The sequence below is a fragment of the Apteryx rowi genome, unplaced genomic scaffold, assembly GCF_003343035.1.
Source record: "Apteryx rowi isolate R43461 unplaced genomic scaffold, aptRow1 scaffold_246, whole genome shotgun sequence".
Taxonomy (NCBI): Eukaryota; Metazoa; Chordata; class Aves; order Apterygiformes; family Apterygidae; genus Apteryx; species Apteryx rowi.
This window is the reverse complement of record NW_020448819.1, coordinates 1,005,704-1,024,671: the sequence shown is the minus strand read 5'-3', so window position 1 is coordinate 1,024,671 and position 18,968 is coordinate 1,005,704.

The window sequence follows — 18,968 nt, the reverse complement described above, 5'->3', positions numbered from 1 at the left end:
TTTTAGAATTTGAAGGTCAAACAATCTTCGCTATCTCTGATTTATACAGTGTTTTCTCAAGGGACCCTTCTGTAATGTTTAGGCTTCAGAGATCTTAGTTAAGGCATCTTGTTTCCAGAGCAGCTCCACAAGGTGATGGAGAGTGCTGTCCCCATTTTATAAAGTGTGATAAAGGTGCAGGGAAGTTGGGGGTCTAAAATGTGCCCAAAGTTACTACTTTGGGTCTTCAGTGTGAGGTATTTAGACCCGTTTTATGAGGGAAAAGAAATAATATTGTTTAATATTGTAAAGGACTTTGGATATTATTTCTTGGTTGCTTTTTAAAGGAAACTGAAAACAAAAATTAACTTTCATAAACACCATCAGCATAATTCCACAAAATGGAATTACAGTGACTTAATCCCACAGAGACTTCTGTCACAGGGTTTGGGCTGACAGCACCTGTAGCTTGTTGTCCTCAGTCACTCGCTGAAGAAGAGATTAGTCTGCAGATGTGAACTCTTTTGCTTCTGTCCTACCAAGTCTTTTTTTGTGTGTTTTTTCTTTTTTTTTCTCACTACTCACTGCATTCTTGTCCCAGTTTCCATGCTGAGCTTATACAACTATGAAATGATGGTCTCACCAGTGAGTTTTCAAGTCCTTGTTCTTAAGTGTTCTAGTGGTAGGCATTATCATCTGAATGTTTTGAAAGGGCAAAATAATGCATCATTTCTTAATCTCATTTCAGGGGGCAGTGGAATAATTGCATGAAGCTCTCCAGAACATCGTTCCAGAGCAGATAAGTGGAATAGGAGTTTTCAGATTAAGTGGTTGAAAATTTACAAAATTACTGTCAGCTGAAAAGATGTTTTCATTATGGGAAATACTGGATAATCTTAGCTAATAGTGAATCAGTTGTGACTAGAATGAAGCTGATTGTGGTATGTTGGTTTTCGAAGAGCTGAATTCTGAAGAAAAAACACAAAACTTGACTCGTAGACTGCACAAATTTTGCTAGGTACCTATGTTCTGGCTTTGTATTTCCTATTTTCTTTTGAATAACATGCAGGCCCCTGGCTGCCGCCGCCTTTGTCACCCCACATGTGATGAGGGCTAATCCAGTTGTAGTCCTAAATCTTTAGTCCTAAACCTTTAGTCTCTCATCAACACTTTGGTTTGCATATTTAAATTACTATAAACGAATAATAACACCACTTCCTGATGATACATGATCTGATCCATTGCAGGATATTTAAAATGGAGAAGCTTAACTACTTTTGAAAACAATGTAAGTGTGATCATGTCCTGCTGCTTTTGGTCTAGTTAAACAGGGTACCCGAGATGACTGGTTCCTGTGTCAAAAGTTGATGATCTTCAGAATTTATAACGCAGTATTGGTGTCCTCTGTTTAGATTCTTTCTCCTAGGTATATATAGCTATAGCAGATTTGAGACTCTTCCACTGCATATACAAATTGACCAGCTTGCTAGGTTTTAATTTAAATTTTGAATAGTTTTGTAAGCCTCTAGACAGGGAGAAAAAAGATGAAACTCTCACCAGGACTTTGCTGAGAGAGAGACTGGATAAAGAGGCAGTTTTAGATCCAGTGTAATTTAAGGTTGGATTGAAAAATGGGCACAGATGAAATGGCATCCATATGCCATAAGTTTCCAAGGAAAGTATTTCAAGGTTAGCAGTTCTTGTAAGATGTCTGCTCTTTGAAACTCAATACTCATGGAAATTCTTATTCTCATGAATTTTTCAACCAACTCCTAACTGAGACTAGAACTGGAGCAAATCTGTCTGGTTTTGATTTTAACTGAAGTCAAAACTGTTGTTTCAATATTGGACAATTTCGAGGAGACTGACTCACATATTGGAAGTTCATTTTATGCTTAAATGTTAGGCTGAATCAGGACATTGCAATTGAGGTTCTGATTATAACTCCACTCTAACATACTTACTTGTCATAATTATATGCACATACTTTTTATTTTTTACCTGTTTTGTTTACCTGTTTTTACCTGCTATGGAACATAAACATAGAGTGAGGAGCAGTGTTGTGGGTTGTCTTTTTTTTTTTTTTTTTTTTTTTTTTTTTTGTTCAAGCTTAAGTTTGAACTTGGGAGACATTTTCCAAAGGATATTTATCTTGGGTGTTTTTGAGACACAGACACTTGTGAAATGGAGAACATCTGGTTCAACATTGTTAATCTCCTTTTGGAGAATGCTGGTTAGTTGTTGCTCAAACTTTATGGTTAAAAAAAAATATTTTGTTTACCAAAATTGCTTTCTTTTTTTTTTAAATTTATTTGAAATATTTCTGAGGTAGTGGAACAGGGACAGTACACATTGTAAATATAATGAATGTGTTATGTGAAGCAATGGATTTCTAGCTCTGCAGTTGTAGAATGGTTAGTTTTAGTGCTAGCTCAGTCTGGAAAGATGAGCTACTCTAAATAGTGAATTGTGGTTCTACTTATTTTATTATGGGACTGTAGTGTGCAAACTTTCAGTGTAAACTGTTGCATTCAAATGAGAGAAAATAAGGGTTAGGGAGGCTTGCTTGACTTTTCACCTGCTGCAGTGAACTTCTGACTTCACAGAATTTGTATAAAGGCTAGAAAAGCATTTAAGTTTAACAGCTACCTGTCTTTCATCAAATCATTCATAACAACCAGTGCTTGTAATACCGGGTGCTCCCTTGGCTTTCATATGTGCAACATAAGAACGCTATTTTACTTTCATTCTTCCCCATTTTGCCTTTGTTCCTATTTAATAAAATATACCAAATACTTTATAAGGTCTGCCAGCAATGTACTTTGACAGCCTCCCATAACTGTAGCCAGTAAGGAGAACAGAATTTTTTTTTTTTTTTTTTCCAGCTTGGAACAGCCCTTTGGATTGCTGGTAACACCTGACGTTGACATTCCTTCTTTACTCCAGAGCACTGTACAGACTGTGCAAATGATCACTTTGTTCATAACACAGAAGTTAAGGCATTGTATGGTACATTTCAGCAAAAACTCCTATTAAATGCTGCTCTTCCCTCTTTGAGTTTCTACTGTCCTATGTGCTTGTTCCAGAAACTCTGCCCTTGATGTTAGTTGCTGAATGTAAGAACAGGTAGTTTGCATCAAAGACTCTGCCGTATTATTGCAAAAAGTTAGTTGTGTAAGATAGAAAAGCTTTAAGCTTATTACACTTTTTATTAGTAGTATTATTACCTTTTTTTTTTTTTTTTTACTGTAGTCATCACTGAGCTTCCTTCTGCAAAGAAACACACAGCCTTTGGAGGATTTAAATGAAAGCAAGCAACTTCCACAAATTTCATTACTTAAAATAATTGGAGATTTAAATCCAGCAAGTTCTGGTGTTATTTTGCTTGGGGGAAGAGGGGAAGGCACCTGTATGTATTAGATCCCCTCTGAAATGGGGAAAAAATCTGGAAAATCTGTCCTATCTTTATTGAATTTTTTTTTTTAATAAGTTACGACATGGTGTACCAAGAATGACTATTTCTCTCTTTCCCCCCTCCCTGTCCCGGCATGAATTCTCCAACAAGTAGCAAATTATTTAAGATAAATGTCTACTGCTGTAGACAGCTGCCAGAATAGAAGTGAAAATAAACTGGTGAAAGGAAACTGCCCAGTTCATGGAAAGGGCAGCAACGATATAGTGCAGCAAGTCCATGACACTTCTGGATACACATGCTGAAAGACTTACCCTGGCTGGCCTGCTACAAATCTCCCGGTAATTCATTAAGGGGAAACGCTCCTTGCAACATTTCACTCCTATTTTAACACCCTTTGTCTTTACCTTCCATACTCAGTGGGTTCATTCCTATGTCAAGTGAGCCTCAGTGAAACCAGTTTTTCATTCCTGATAGAGCATACTGTTTTGCTCGAGCAGAAAGGTTAGATGGATGCTTTTACTGTAAGTATTTTAACAGTCTGTGGAATTTTTCAAGGTTTGGGGTCAAAAGAAGGATATGATCGTTGTGGTCCAGTAAATAATGTAGAATAAAGTAGCGTGACTAGTGACTGCAGTAGTGGTGAATGTTGTCCTGTTTTGCTGTAAGTTGGAGAGAGAACGCCTCGAAGAAACAGTCATCTTCTAAGCACAATGCAATCTTTAGTATATTAAGATGGAAAGATTAAAAACATATCCTGGTTATTTTAAACTGCTTCAAATCTTCGAAATTACAGAATTAATTTACTTTCAATGTCGTACTGGGCAAACTTGCTATAATTGTTCAGGGAGGAATCCCATTAACTTCACTTTGAATTTTCCTGAATGCTGACCACAGGGTTTGACCTGTTTAAACAAAAAAGCTTGCAATTTATTCCAGCTAGTATTTGATTACATCAAGTGTCTCTATTCTTCCTTATGTAACTTGACTACCCTAAAGAAAGTCATAGCTGAGTCCTGCTTTAGTAATTTTGTATTTCTAAAACAGATTAGAGTGATGGGACAGTGCTTGAATTTACACAATAGTTACTGAAATATGTTGGCAGAAACCTGGGTCTGGATAACCTGAGTGTACCCATAGAAGTAAAAACGTCTGCCTTTGCTCGCAGTTCAGTTTTATGAGACTAGGCAGAATGGGAGGGCAAAGTATAGCAATACCAGTACTTTTGGTGTATGTATATATATATATTTATATATATATTTTTTTCCCCTCCCTTCTCTTCTTTCCCCCCTTCTCCCCCCCCCCCAATAATAGGTACGTAATGGAATACTGGCAGTTGCTGCTATATCTAAAGACTAGATTTGATTTTCTGAAGAGCAGCACAATTCCTGTGTATGGTTTGTGTAGGCCCAAGCTTCAGTTTTGCCACTGTGGTTTCAGAATGGTTCTATCAAGCACGCAATTAAAAATGTGGTCTGTTTTCCATTAGTGTGTCTCTGGGTCTCTGACAGATTTTTTTATTATTATTATTATTATTATTTTTTTAAGTCTTATTGTAACTTCCCACTCTATAAAATGGCTCATCACTGATGGTATCCTGTGAGGCCTCTTGAATTCATTCATAAACCCTTATAGTCTGATGGGAATTCCATGGTCTTGAGATACATTAAACTGTGCATGTGCACACATGCATACACGTGCTGCAATCTTAACTTCTGTAAGGGAAACTCCTCTTTAGTGGAGGCACATAATGAAGCATCAGCTGACTAAATATTTATACTGGTCCAAGAGTGGGTTTGTATGTCCATTAACTGCTATAATACCAGTTTTGTTGTCTCTGTTTTATGATATTTTTAAATTTGTTTTTAATGGTACTAGTCAGCATGAGTAAAGGTGCTGGAATCTAGACCATTGTGACTGCTGTTAACTCTTATGTGGATTTCAGCTTGGAAATACAGTGAGCTGCTCTTGGTTTAGCACAGATGGTAGTTGGATTTGCTTGTTGTAACCCGTCAGAATGCAAACATACAGCATTACAAAGTAAAGGAGATCTGGTTTGCTTTGAGAAAAGGAAATGTGCCCTCTGCACAAGTTACTTTTCTACTCCCTGTATTAGGTTTGAGACTATTTCTTCCTGTCTTTTTCTGCTGCTTCCTACACGATGAAAACTTTTTTTTTTTTGGACGTGGGGCATCTCTCTCTTGCTTTCAGGTCTTTTCTAAGTACTTTTTTGGATGTATGTCTTTCAGGTTAATCAGTCCTTATCATATATGGACAGGATTATTCTTTTCACCTTTAACCTTTTTAGTCCATCAGACCAGGCAACTAGGCAACCTTTATCATCACTCTTATCAAACATACCTTTCACACTGCTTTGATTTCTCATGTGTTTTATTCCAGTTGATTGTATTAGCTTTCCATCACTTTGCCTTGTATTACCAACCCACCAGCAGTGTCTCCTTTTCTTGGTAGGGTTGCGTTCTGTACCTGCTGTTCTCTTAGTTTATTGTTTCAGGTTCACTTGCTTTGTCCCCTGTCATGATTCTTTACCCTGCTTGTAAGTTGCATGCTCAAAATCAGTATGTGCTTCAGGGCTATCTTATGATAACAACAAACTTTCAGAGGGATGCTAAACAATGTACTATTAATATGAAAAGCAAATGGTAACAAAGTAGGAGGATTAAAGAGTGCTTGGTAAGTTCGAAAACCTAGTAGTTGACGGAGAAAAGAAATGAATGATGAGTAATTATTCCGGTTTGGGTTACTGTGATGGTTATGGTTTTAGCTAATAACTAATTTTTTGTCATTGAGAGGTTTGCAATAACAAATGTGGTCAAGTAGTAGATGCACTGATTTCGTAACTCTAAAACTAGTTCTGTTAAATAGCAAACTGTGTGATTAGTAAATGCTTGCAGAGATGTTTGTCTTTGTCAGAAGAGCTGTATTAGCAGGAATCATTGCAAACACATGAAGATTTAACTTGGCTCAAAAATGCAGACTGATTCAAGGTGAGAATAAAAACAAGGCACAACACTGTGCCTTGGATCATGAGGAGATTTTTGCCCACTCTAATATGCTATTTCTAATTGACTTCGGGGAAATAAACATGGCATTTATTGATGAAAATGTTACATGTACTTAATACATAGTTCTCTTCTGTGTTTTATATATTGTTTCTTTTCAGAGTATTACTAAGAATTGACAACTTTATGTACACTGAACATTCTATAGGGCATGAAAGGAATGGTCTCCTGAAGTACAGGTAGCATTCTTATAAGGAAACAGCAAAACATAAAATGTGATTCATTTCTTTCCAGAATTCCTGGAGGGTCAGGGCCTGTGCCACCCATTATCTCCACCTTTTATCCTGAATTTATTTCTTGATGGGAACATTGAAGTAAAAGGGTTTGTGTTATTGCTGGAGATGTGACTGAGCAGTTCATCAACCTGGCTGAGGGGGAGGCTTTCAAAGACTCTTAAATACAAGTACCAAACTCGTGAACTCTTGAGGATTTATGTGCCTAGTGTGCCTTTCCAGAGGTGTAATTTTCTCCTGTTTTTTTTTTTTTTTTTTTTTTTTGGAACTTAAAAAACTAGGTCTGATTGTTTCATACTACAAAGTAGCATGAGGATGCTTTAGTTAGTGTTTAGTTCCCCCTTGTTTGGATTATAATTGTTTATAATGACTTCTTCAGGGGTCAGCCAGCTTTGTAGAGCTGGCTAATGTAGAGTGGCTAATAACATCTATTAAATAAATACATGTTTGTTGGCAGCTGACAGCTCAACTTCTCTCTGGTCTCTGTTTCTCTTCTCATCTGCGGTCTGTTTTGGCTGTAAGCTTTTTAGGGAGGGGGTCCATACCTTGACTGGTACTATAAGGACCTTCATTAGCACTCTGGTTTTTTTACTTCACATTTTAAGTTCCGTTCATGCTCTATCGTTGCTTTGAAAGATTAACTCCCAGCTTTTTGGTGGATTGTTTGTTTTCTATTTTTTGATTCTAAATCTAATTTCCTAAATAGATATGTAATCAGGAATTACTGCTGTAGTTCTGCTGATCTGATAATTTGTGCATAATCTTCTTTGACTAACGGAAGTTGAAAAACATGGCATTCATATGTTTGTATAGTTTGCTGTATAATCAGACAAAGAAAAGCTTGCTCTTACACTTTGGAACTTGCTTATGTTTGGCTGTAACCTTTTAAAGGCTGCATTCCAAACCAATGTCTGTTTTCATCAAAATCCTAGGAGTTAATGTAAATCTAGCAGTAGATGAATGCACTTATACACGCTCCCAAAACTTACATCACAAAACCATTTTCGAGATTGATAATGTCCTATTAACTTCTTACCATTGGTTTTGGTTTTCCTCCTCTCTGTTTGCCTTTGAAACTAAAAGGAAAAGTGTGAAACCAGAGTTATGCTCAAGGAATTCCACTTTGCTGGAATCAGAAAAGACCTACGGTCTCACAGAGAAGTCCTCTCTTCCACCTCTTCCTCTGCCTCCCTCGCAAAGTTCTAGTCTGGAATTGTAGGCCAAATTGCAGACCAGTCTCTCTTTATGGAAAAGCAGACTCATTTTGTGTATATATTTATCCGAAAGTTGGCCTTCATTTTGTAGCCATGTTGTGCTGCTAGAGTAGGTGGCCAGAGATCCTCTAGTTTAAAAAAAAAAAAAATCTCTGCAAATATGTTGCATACATTCTGAGCTCTTCTGGGCCAGCCTGAGGAGCTCCAGATAGTATGGGATGTAATTTTATGGGGGATATTCCAGAAAAACACCATCTCCTGTAGCATAGCCTATATTTTGATTTCAAGTGTGTTTTTATACTGCCTTCACACACACAATTCTGATATAAACCTTAAAGTTTTGTTTAAATTTATATTTATCATCATTTTTAATACATTAAAATACATTTGGAAGATGCTTTGTGTACAGCTGATATTATGTATGACCTTAAAATTAACCTTTAAAACACTTCTATAATCCATAAGTATCAGTTTTTATATAAATGTTCTTTTCATTGCTGTATGTGAGGTGAATGGAAATTACAAATTCCACAAGCTCTAAGAAAAGGGGAGAATTTGGGCTTAAGGGTCCCCCTCACACACTCCGTCGGTCCTTTCCTCATACGCATAAGTAACTTCTATTAGCTGGAAAGCATTTTAAGATCCTTTCAGCTTCAGAGAAAGGATGTTTGTGCCTTATGTAGACAACATCCAATGCTTTTGTGTGTTCAAGGCTGACAATATCTCTAATCCATAATCTCTTCTGGCAGGAAAAGCAATAGATTGAAAGCTTCCATTACGTAAAACATTACTTGCACTTAAGGATTATTTGTATGCCTTGTGGTTGAGCAGGGCACTTACATGCAAGCAAATACTACTACTCATTATTCTTTAGTAAGAGGGGGATCGCCACAATCTCGCATCTGTAAGTGCTGCTACATTATCCAAGTTCAGACTACTTGATTGTAGCACAGCTTTTATAATTCTTTTACTGATGGAGCTTCATTGCTGTTTTGGGGATAAATAAGATAATGTATTGTTCTCCTTTTTGACTAGGCATTAATGAAGAACAACTGGAAACATGTTAGTATTTTCATGGTTTGAGACATCCTTGACCACAGTGGACAAATGGTTCCGTGAACGGTGGAACTAATGAAATTTGTTTTCTTTACAGATTTGTTTCCTGTATCCTGAATTCCCAGCCAAACTAGCTCCCTATTACACTGTATGGTTACCTTTGCAGTACATTGTTTCCTTGCTACATACGCATACTTCCTCTACTGAAAAACACCTGTGGCGCTCTCATCTCCTTTGTCCACCAGCAGGACAAGTAGCAGCATGTGCTTTGTTGGTTTAGATGAAAATGTGTGCTGATTTGCTGGTCGCTTCCTGTGTTCAAATTAGCCAACCATCAGACCAGATGACTTGTAAACACAGGCTACAGTGTCTCTTTCAGTGATGTTGCTGGTTCATGCTTCTTTACTCACCTTCTGATTTTATGAAGTATGTGTGAAATTGAGATCTTGAGACAACTATGTAGTTTTCAGAGTTGGCTGAATTCAGTTAACGGGCCCCAAAATTATGGGGAGGAATGACAGATGCACAGATAATATAACTGCATGAACTTCATTTTATGAACAAATCAGAGATGAAACTCTTTTAGCCAAAAATTCTTCTTTCAGTTTCAAGAAGAGCTAACATTTTTAGCATCACATGGAGAACTTGTCCTACCATGATCTATCACTTCAGCTATGGGTGAGTCTAGTAAAACAAATGAAATAAAACAGCCATTGCAGTTGAATGATCAATTTTTGTCAGGTAATATACCTCTGCTGCTGTTTCAGCAGCTGCTTTGTCATCCTCTCTGTTTTCACATTTCCTAACAACAAAGAGTTTCAAGAATTTTATTCTTGTGAGCTATGCTGGATTTTTTTATGATACATTTTGTTTACATGCTCTTCTACATGCAGTAGTCCACCATGAGCAATTGAAAGTCATCTTTTAAATGAACTACAGTTAGTCTTTGAGCAGTTATTTCTGTCTTAACTGATGCATGCATGCTGAATCTCCACTGATTTGAGAAACTACTAAAGTCTCTTGTTTCTAGAGTGTATAATTATTGGTGAAATGTCGTTGTAGTTGCTCTTGCAGTTTGAGGCCATGTAAAGATGTAACTTGGTCACACATAAGTAATACTGAGAGAGCCTTAGAGAATTGCTACTCTGTCCCTTTGCCGTATGGATATCAAGTAGTCCCATTTAGTCAGTTTTTAGATCTTGATAAGTATGTGGAATGATAAAATCTAAATACCAAAAGCTTGAATTGAAAGGATAGTCTTAGCTGCAGTGCTTCAAGGTACTTTAGCTATTCTGGAAATACATCTGAAACTTAGTTCTATGCATTTTGATGGCAAATTAATTTATAATAAAAAGTTTCATAGACTTAACTAAATTTTGGGTGTATGGGTGGTTCATAAATATACACAAATGTTCTTTGATATGAAGTATATAGGATTGATTTTTGAACAGGAAGATGATTTAGAGAGAGCAAGAGAAAGAACCTTATATAGATTTATTCCCATATCAGTTTGTTAGAAGTTCCCCTGGGGGGGGATGGAAACTTATAACTTGTTTTTTCATGTTCTTTGGTTTTTAAGCAATGATCTTACTGTGAAATCTGGGGAAATACTCACCCTTGTTTTTTGAGGGAATTTTTATTTCAATTTTCTCCTGTTCTTACCCAGTTGTAGGCCAGAGTTCTAAGAGAACCTATTTCCTTTTTTCCATTTTAGCTACACAGTTTAAAAGTGCTTCTCCTACAAGTTTTGCAGCAGCTCATAACATAACAGTAGGACTGTCCATAGCGTGTGAGCAGCGCATCCATTACTATCTATTTATAGGCTGCTGAGCCTGCGTGGAAATTTCTGAAGGCATCTGTCTGGAAATCCTAGGCCCTGTCAGAAAAAGCTGGACTGCTACCATCTTTGAAAGCCTACTCTGCATACAATAATCGCTAAACCTTAGCAATAAAACGTAACGCTACTTGCGTGCACAGGCAGTTACCATTTATATAGCCATTAGTGAACTACTCAGGAAGTTTTTGTACTTGCATGCCATTTCCTTACCTGCATTACAAGTACATAACCAGCATCTGGGATAATACATTTTAATAGGCAGAATCTCAAATGTGAAGCCACATTTATCTTACTTATTTTAGTTGTGCCATCCTAGAATAACACAAAACTAGCTTTCTTCAGCCTGAATTCTACCCTGAAAATGTGATTTAAACAACTAGTTTTCCTTAATGTTATTCTGCAAAGGTGTGATTGATTTATGCACCAGCTCTTTGCTCAGGCAACAAGTGATTGAACTAAGGGGAAGAGAAAAAGTTGTGTTAATCTGTGAGTCTCTGGGGATGAAGTGTGCTGTCAGTCTTTCACAGATCCATAGGCTACTCTGATTTACCCTGCAAAGCAGCCTGGTGAAGGAGTGGCTGTTCTCCCTTTTTTCAATATGATACTGAAGTGGTATTGTTAAACTTTATTTTTTGGCCTGTACTTTATGAATCCAGAAGATATAACTCATAAGAAAACCCAGGTTCAAACAGTGCTGAGATGTAGTGAGAGGAGATGAAAGGATTCTTTAATGACAGAAAAAACAGTCAAAGGGGGATTGCATTTAAAGCCACACAAGCGCTGGGAAAGGCTAGCTCATCTTCCATTCAAATGTCCATGTTCTCGCTATAGTTCTATTAGGAACTCTTTAATTGTGCTTCCAAAAGCCTGTCCTTTGCATAAACATGGTGCTCGTCATACAGACCTGTTAACCACTGGCTTCATAGTCCCTTCAGAAAATGACAAAAATTAGAGTTACATTCCAGGAGTTGATCCGTTGACACACGGGTGCTGCTTGTCCAAAACCTAGGATAACCATGTTTTTGAAAAATGAAAGTATAGCTTGTCATTTGGAGAGACCTTGAGCAACTTCCCTGCTGGAAGTCTTACAGCTCCAGGAGTGAGAAGTGCATTAGCTTGGAATGTTTTTACATGTCTGCAGCTTACAGCAGAAGTGCCATACTTTAATCCCTGGATTGACACACAGAGTACATCAACACAGATGTAATCACTGCTGCTTAAGTTCAAACTAAAAATCCCAAAGCTAAATTTTATTTAAAAAACACATACAGACCTGTAGGAGGGAGTGTCTGTCTTCCCAAGATATATTAGTTTGATATATGTAGAAAGGAAGGAAAGCTTTTAATGCGTGGTACAAAAATTAAGGGACTTTTTGAGTAGTAGAGCTGTGCTGGTTGTGCTTCTGCTTTGGAAAGTCATCCTTGTTTTAGGAGGCGTCAAAGATGGAAAAATGAGAGGCTGGTGAGAAGAACAGGAATGAATCTAATTGGGCATGAGAAGAAGCAACAAGGAGGACATGCAGAAAGCAGCAGGTCTGAGAAATATAAGTTGCCAAGTGTTCTGAAGTCTTAGAGATACATAGGCATGAATAAAATAACTTTGCAGAGCAGTGTATGCCGTAGTGGGATAGCTGCATATTTTCTGAATTAGATCACATAAAATGCTGAATTAGCTCATCCTACCTTGGCCACTTCAGAAAGGAGCCAAGAGCCTGTTTGAGTCATCAGACAACTAACAGCTTAAGCATGGGAGAGGAATAAAGGCACAACCTGATAGTCATGGACCCTTTCTTCTGTTTAATGTTCTCATTCCTTTTCTCCTGGGAGTCTCCATCATGCTAGTCCTCCTGTGAACACCTGAGTGTTTCCTGGGAGATAAAGAAGCAGCCATCTACTTCTAAATTCAGGACATTGGTCCATTAGGATTCAAGTTTTAGAATTCATCATGACAGTCTTCCTTTAAAGTGAGGTACCAGTTGCCATAGCTTTGTCTACTAGATAAAATAAAACTTTCGGGCATTTGAATTTGGCTTCGCCTTGATAATACCACACTAAAATACACTGCAGAGAAAACAAACCCAATCCTACTAAATTTTAGTGAACCTTCAGTAGTCTGTAAAACTGCTGCTAACAATATTAGTACTTGATGATTACTTACTAAAGAAAGAATACATAGAGATTAAAATGAATTGCAAAGCAATTGGATACTTTTAAATGAATGGCTCTGAGTGGAAGAGCCTAGTGTGAGTTGGTGTACTAGCATTAGCAAGTAAAATCTCATTTATAATGGTTGGTGGAACTCCAGACATTTACTGTATCAGTAATACAACACTGGAAAAATGCGTGCCTATAGCTGAGTAATGAAACAAGTCAGGTAAAGTAAAAGCACAAGGCTCTCCTCATCTTTCTAGTTGTAAATATGGAGCAGGTCCACCAAACGCAGTAGAGTTACACTAGTATGGAATAGCTTGGATAGCCTGAACTGAGCTGAAGTAACAGTGACAGGAGCAGAGAGGATATTCTTTAAAGGTTAGGAAGGAGAACTGGTAAAGTTCTCTTCAGGACAAGTGTAACCTGAGGGAATGGCTTAATCTTGAGTCTGCCTGACAATGTGATTTCTGTGTTTCTGCATTACTTTGGGGATGCCTGGTGTGCTCTGGGTGATATTAAATGTTACAGATTAATTCTTACTTAAATATCTCGAATGCATGCCTGGTTTTGTGCTTCTGAGGCATCCACTGATGCTGGCCGATGGCCAGCAGCCTCATCTTTGTCATCAGTGACCTCTGAAGTGGCTCTGAAGGCTGGATATACTTCTGCTGTCAGTTATGCTTTTATTTATTCCTTGTCACTAGTTAATTGCATTCCTATAATCAGAGACCTGTGCTGCACTTTCCATTGGGGCTGTATCATATGTACACAAACATTAGGATGCAGAGAATTTCTGTTCATGGTTTGGAGTGAGCAGACTAAAGACAAGACTCACTGTAGCGTATATGAGGCAAGAAGGCAGTGATGACAGTAGGTTGTTGAAGGCAGGGGGGTGACTTTGGCAGTGGCAGACTAGGCAGACCCCTGGGAGCAGCAAAACCCTGCCTTAAAATGAGAAGAAGGCGGCAGATGGGCAGATGTTGAGAGTCTCACAGCAGTGTCAGTGGATATGTCTCTGTGCCTGTGCTGACCCTGCAGCAGTTTTAGAGCAGCTTCTTCAGGCACCCAGAGTATTTCGGATTGCTTTAATCCAATAATGAGCAACACTGATTTGAGGTAAGGTTGCTGTAAGTTGGTGGGGAAATCTCCTTACAAAATTCTCTTTGCTGTCATGATACTTCTGGATTCATGTTTGCTCTTGCATTACATTATGAGCATGTCCAAAGGTGCTCTTTCTTTTGGGGGCAGCTGGGTGTTTGAAGGGATCAAAGAAGGAAAAGACAAAGGAGTAATCCAGAAAGCTGTTTAAATCTTAAGCGTAAGATCTGAGTTATCTGTATCTGGAATACCATCTTGCTAGTTGCAAGGAAGGATGTGCTGTGGGAAACGAGGATATTCATGTATTCCTGGGGAAAAAAAAGTGAAAACCTCCAGCTTCACCCTTAGCCTGTCATCATGAGCAACAAATCAGTGTGTCTCCCGCTCAAGGGAGGAGCCCTAATATATCCACCAAAGTGCATAAGCCCTGCATTAGAACATAAATAATGTGAAAAGATGGCGGTTTTATCTTAAAGGATTTCCTGAGATGGACATTCTCTCCATTTACAGATAGTGAAACTGAGGCTTACAGAAGTTCTGGGACTGACTACAGAGCCTTTAATACAGGACAGCAAATGTTAAAACGTGAGATTATTTGAGAGTGAGCTTCAGTGAGCTGCCATGGGGATTACTTGGATGATTAAGGATCACTAGGAGTAAATCTGGCCCACAAAGATTTACCTAGGATCATATGACAAGTTAATGGCTGTGCCAGGAATACAGTCTGGGTCTCTTGGCTTCCAGTCCACTGACTTATCCATTGCCAAAAGTAAACAGGGTGATTAACAAAAAAGCATCGACATGGATTTTGTCAAAAATGGGAAGCCATAATATGTTTGAGATGATGAATGCCAAAAGGCTGTTAAATTCACCTTTCAAGCCCATTTGCCTTACAAGTACGTTAACAAATCTAAGTTGGACAAATGAGCATAAGAGAACAAATGTAAAAATTCCTAGTAATCTTTTATTTAATTCTGCAGTTCATAGAAATGACTCCTACTCATCCAAGAAAACATTTGCAATCTAAATGGAAAACAAAATAAAAAAATTTTTCTTTCTGTCAAGGTCTTGGTGGTTAATGGTGAGAAATTTTATGTCCCACTGATTTTAGTAGTGGCTTGGTTTCTTGGATTTTTTTCCTGCTTTAGTTTGTTGTCATTTCCAGGTATTTTTGGTCCTGTTTTCAGAGAGTATGCCTGATTTACTGTGTCCCTTTTAACTGGAGTTACAAAGTTTTAGAAGTTCAATAATAGTTTTTCTTGCTACAGAAAATGAAGTTCCCAATGAAAAAGGCTTTTATATGATGATTGATAGGTCTACTGTATTTCTGTTTTTAAAATTCACTTTGTTCAGTTCTTTTTTTGTAAAGCAGAATAGGGTTAATACTACATTCTATTCAGACAAGTCCACTATAGGCACTCAAATGTCAAAATGTTTCAAAAACATATAAAAAATAAAGAAATGAATAGAAGCTTCCTTGTTCCTTAAATTATTACTGTGTTACCCTGAACTGTAAGTGAACCCTTTTTGCTTATAAAAGAAGCAGCTGTTCATGCGATTGAAACCATGGTTCATTACAAGCTGACCTCAAATCCAGGAGTAAAACTTCCTCTATTTTACTACAACTATTCAGACGTGGACTAGAGATAAACAATAATCAAAATCAGGATGAAACTTGACTGGGAAACCCTCTATACTCTTTGGCAGAATTATAGCAGCTCTTGGATCACCAAGAGTGATATAATGTTAAATGACCCTAAAACATTCCCTTCTCAAATGCAGTAGGTCCATGCTGCCAACTCTGCAGCAAACAAAGGCTGATTGTAATGACTTCTTAAGCATATGAGTATAGAAACGTTAATTATCACATTTTTTTCCACATTAAACATTTACAGAGAGTCAAGATGAAAATGGGCCTGTTTATATTCATTTTACACTTCCTTTTGGGTAAATCATGTGATTAAAAGAGTTTTCCCCAATGCATCCCATTTGAGTTTCATATCTTTCCTAAATGGTTTTGCTTATTAGCTAATTCCGTAATTATATTGGATGTAAAACTAACAAAAATAAACGAGTGTGCCACTGTTCTGTTTTGACTGAAGATGTATGTGTAGAATAATGCCACACCATTAAAAAAGTAATCTAAATTAATGCTCGTTACTAGCCAACTCTGTTTTATAAACGAAGTAGGGCAGTTACGTAGTGCTTTGGACGTACGTTTTTCTCTTTTGGTCTGTTGTGTTTGTTATCCCTCTTCTGTAGCTCCCTTGTTTGCTGGTGTCCAATTTTGAGACACAGCAATCCTTTCTAATGTTATTCATGACCCATATAATGAGACTTATCTTAGAGATAAGATCTTTTCCTCTTTACTGAAACTCTATATAGAGTGACTAAGATTTACTGATCATGTACAAACAGGAGATTGTGTATCTGTGTATGTGTGCGCGCGTGCGTTTGCCATGATCTTTTTAACTACATACAAAATTTGAGTCAAAGTAAAACACAGTATGCATCAAGTAATAGCAATGTTAATGGGACTAATGCAGAATTCTTCCTCCTGTTATAGTTGTGTTCAGACAATTCTTTTGGGCTCTAACAAAACTTACTTGTGGGGATGTTAAAAACGGTGAAGGAAATATATCTCTAGGCTTTTTACATACGTTATGCAAATATCTTAAGAAATTACAAAAATAGCTGTTCTCCTGTGTTTAGAAATTTGCTGGCTGGGATGGTTAATATTGTTCTGAGATACCCGTACACAAAAGTTGTTCTGTCTTCCATTGATAGGTAGTTTTCCTAATGCCTTATTCACCCACTGAAGAGCTTATATTGTTTGATTCTCATTATTAATAAGACATAGAATTGTTGATTTTTCTTTATCTGCAGATTGAGAGGGGTTTTTTTTGCTAACATGAGGTTTAAATTAAAGTATGTCATCTTTAAATATTATGCCATCTTTAAACACCATATTTCAATTTAAATATCTTTAAATATTAGGAAAACAAAAAGTAATTCTGTAGCAGTGCCATTTGGGGGGGGAAATAATTGAAAAGTTAAAATTTTAGTTTTCTCTGAAATATTTTGTTAAGCTCATTGGATTTTCTTTGCATATAATGTGTGTACTCCATGCTTTCTCTTTTTCCCTACCCAGTAGTATCCCATGTCATCTTTGTCCAGGTCTCCCTCCTGCTTTTCCTGTAAATAGGCCCAGGAGGAACAAGCTGTCGTTCACATCACTTTCTCACTTACTCCACTGTTGGGTTTGGTCCTGTCGCCCTCAGACTCTATTAGATTACTCATGCCTGCTTGCCAGAGCATCAGGGAATCTCACTTGGAAGAGGTCAGAATCCTACTAAATTAGTGGGGGTTTTTTTGTTTGTTTGTTTTGTTTTGTTTTTTTAACTTCTTAAGCTATTTCCCTACTGGTGCAAATGGAACCCTAGTCTAAGTGGGGAAGATGGATGCAAGAAGAGAGGGAGATAGACGAAGCAGCTGCTTGGCTGTAATTACATCATGTGACATGGGTCATGCTTAACACTGGACATAGCTGCCTTGCAAAATATGGCTGTCTATCTCTCTGTACCATCTCTAGGGGCAAATTTGTTTCAAGGGTTACATGTTTCCTGCTTTCAGTGTCCTACAGTTTGTCTCTACTGGGCCTGTCCTCCTTTAGCTGCTGAACTCTCTCATTCTTGTAGTTGTGCCCTCTTCTCTGCGTCTTTCTTGTGCTACAGTTCTCTACTCTTAAAGGCCTTTCTTCCTTTCTACTTTTGAACTTTTCCCTTCTTTGCTTTCTAGATGGACTGTTTTTTGTTTCTAGTCTTTTTTGTCACAGTCCTGCTGGTTACTCAATGCATATTTTCAAGTAAGAATGATAGTTTTTTAGATTTAATCTCTTCAACTGTGAGTGGTTTTATGGTCATTAGCTAAGTATGTCTACCTTGAGTGTAATACAGGATCCTATATATCATGTCTGATATTTGGATCCAGCCATGTTCTTCTTGAAGTGAAAGTACATTTACACTGCAGATGTAGTGTAAATGTAGTGTAAAAAGACTTGCCTTTTTCTTTTTTTTTTTTTTTTTTTGCCTTCATATGGAAGGTGTATTCATAATCTGCCGTCCCTCGTATTCAGCTTAGGTGGAGTATGTCTGGCACAATTTCACTTCCCATCAACTATGTGGGAGACGAACACCTCACTAAAATAATTCTCTCTCATGTAGAGAAATAACACAGATTTTGATCATACTATATTGTCTGCTGCTGTTTTATCATCAGTCTTCAGGTAGCCTTTACCATGTCTCTGTCTCTTGTTGAGATATTCCTCAGCTAAGGAAACATTTCTCATTGGAAAAAACGGCCTTCCCAAAGATAATGCTATGTCACCTATGGTAGCTGAATTCTTTGACTGATTCTCATGCCTGATACTGTTTTCCTCTGGGAAGGGTCATATACCAAGTAATTTCTCAGCTTGATACTCCTTTGTATCCCATAGTTGTTGGGATGGGATATCAAAGTTACAGACTTTTTGCTGAAATGGTCAATGGATTTAAGACACCAAGAACCCAGCTTCAGCACAGCCAATACACCAAGTTTCAAACATCTGAGTCCAAAGTGGGATCATCAAAAAAGCCTGAGATAATAAAATATATTTGTTCTCCCTTTATGTGCAATCGGGCCTTTCTGAGATCTCCAGAAGAGCTTTACAAAGAACCTTGAGGGACCTCTGGCTTTGCTTAATGCGACCTTGGTGTGAAGGGTTCACATGTAATGCCTGCTGGGAAAAAAAAAGGGAGCAAATTCTGTTGACAACCTTGGTTGCCAGTCGTTTCTTGCACAGCTAATCTTGGTTCAGGCCTGCTCACTTCACTGTCAGTGGAGGTAAGTCTGTCTACTTTCCTTTTGT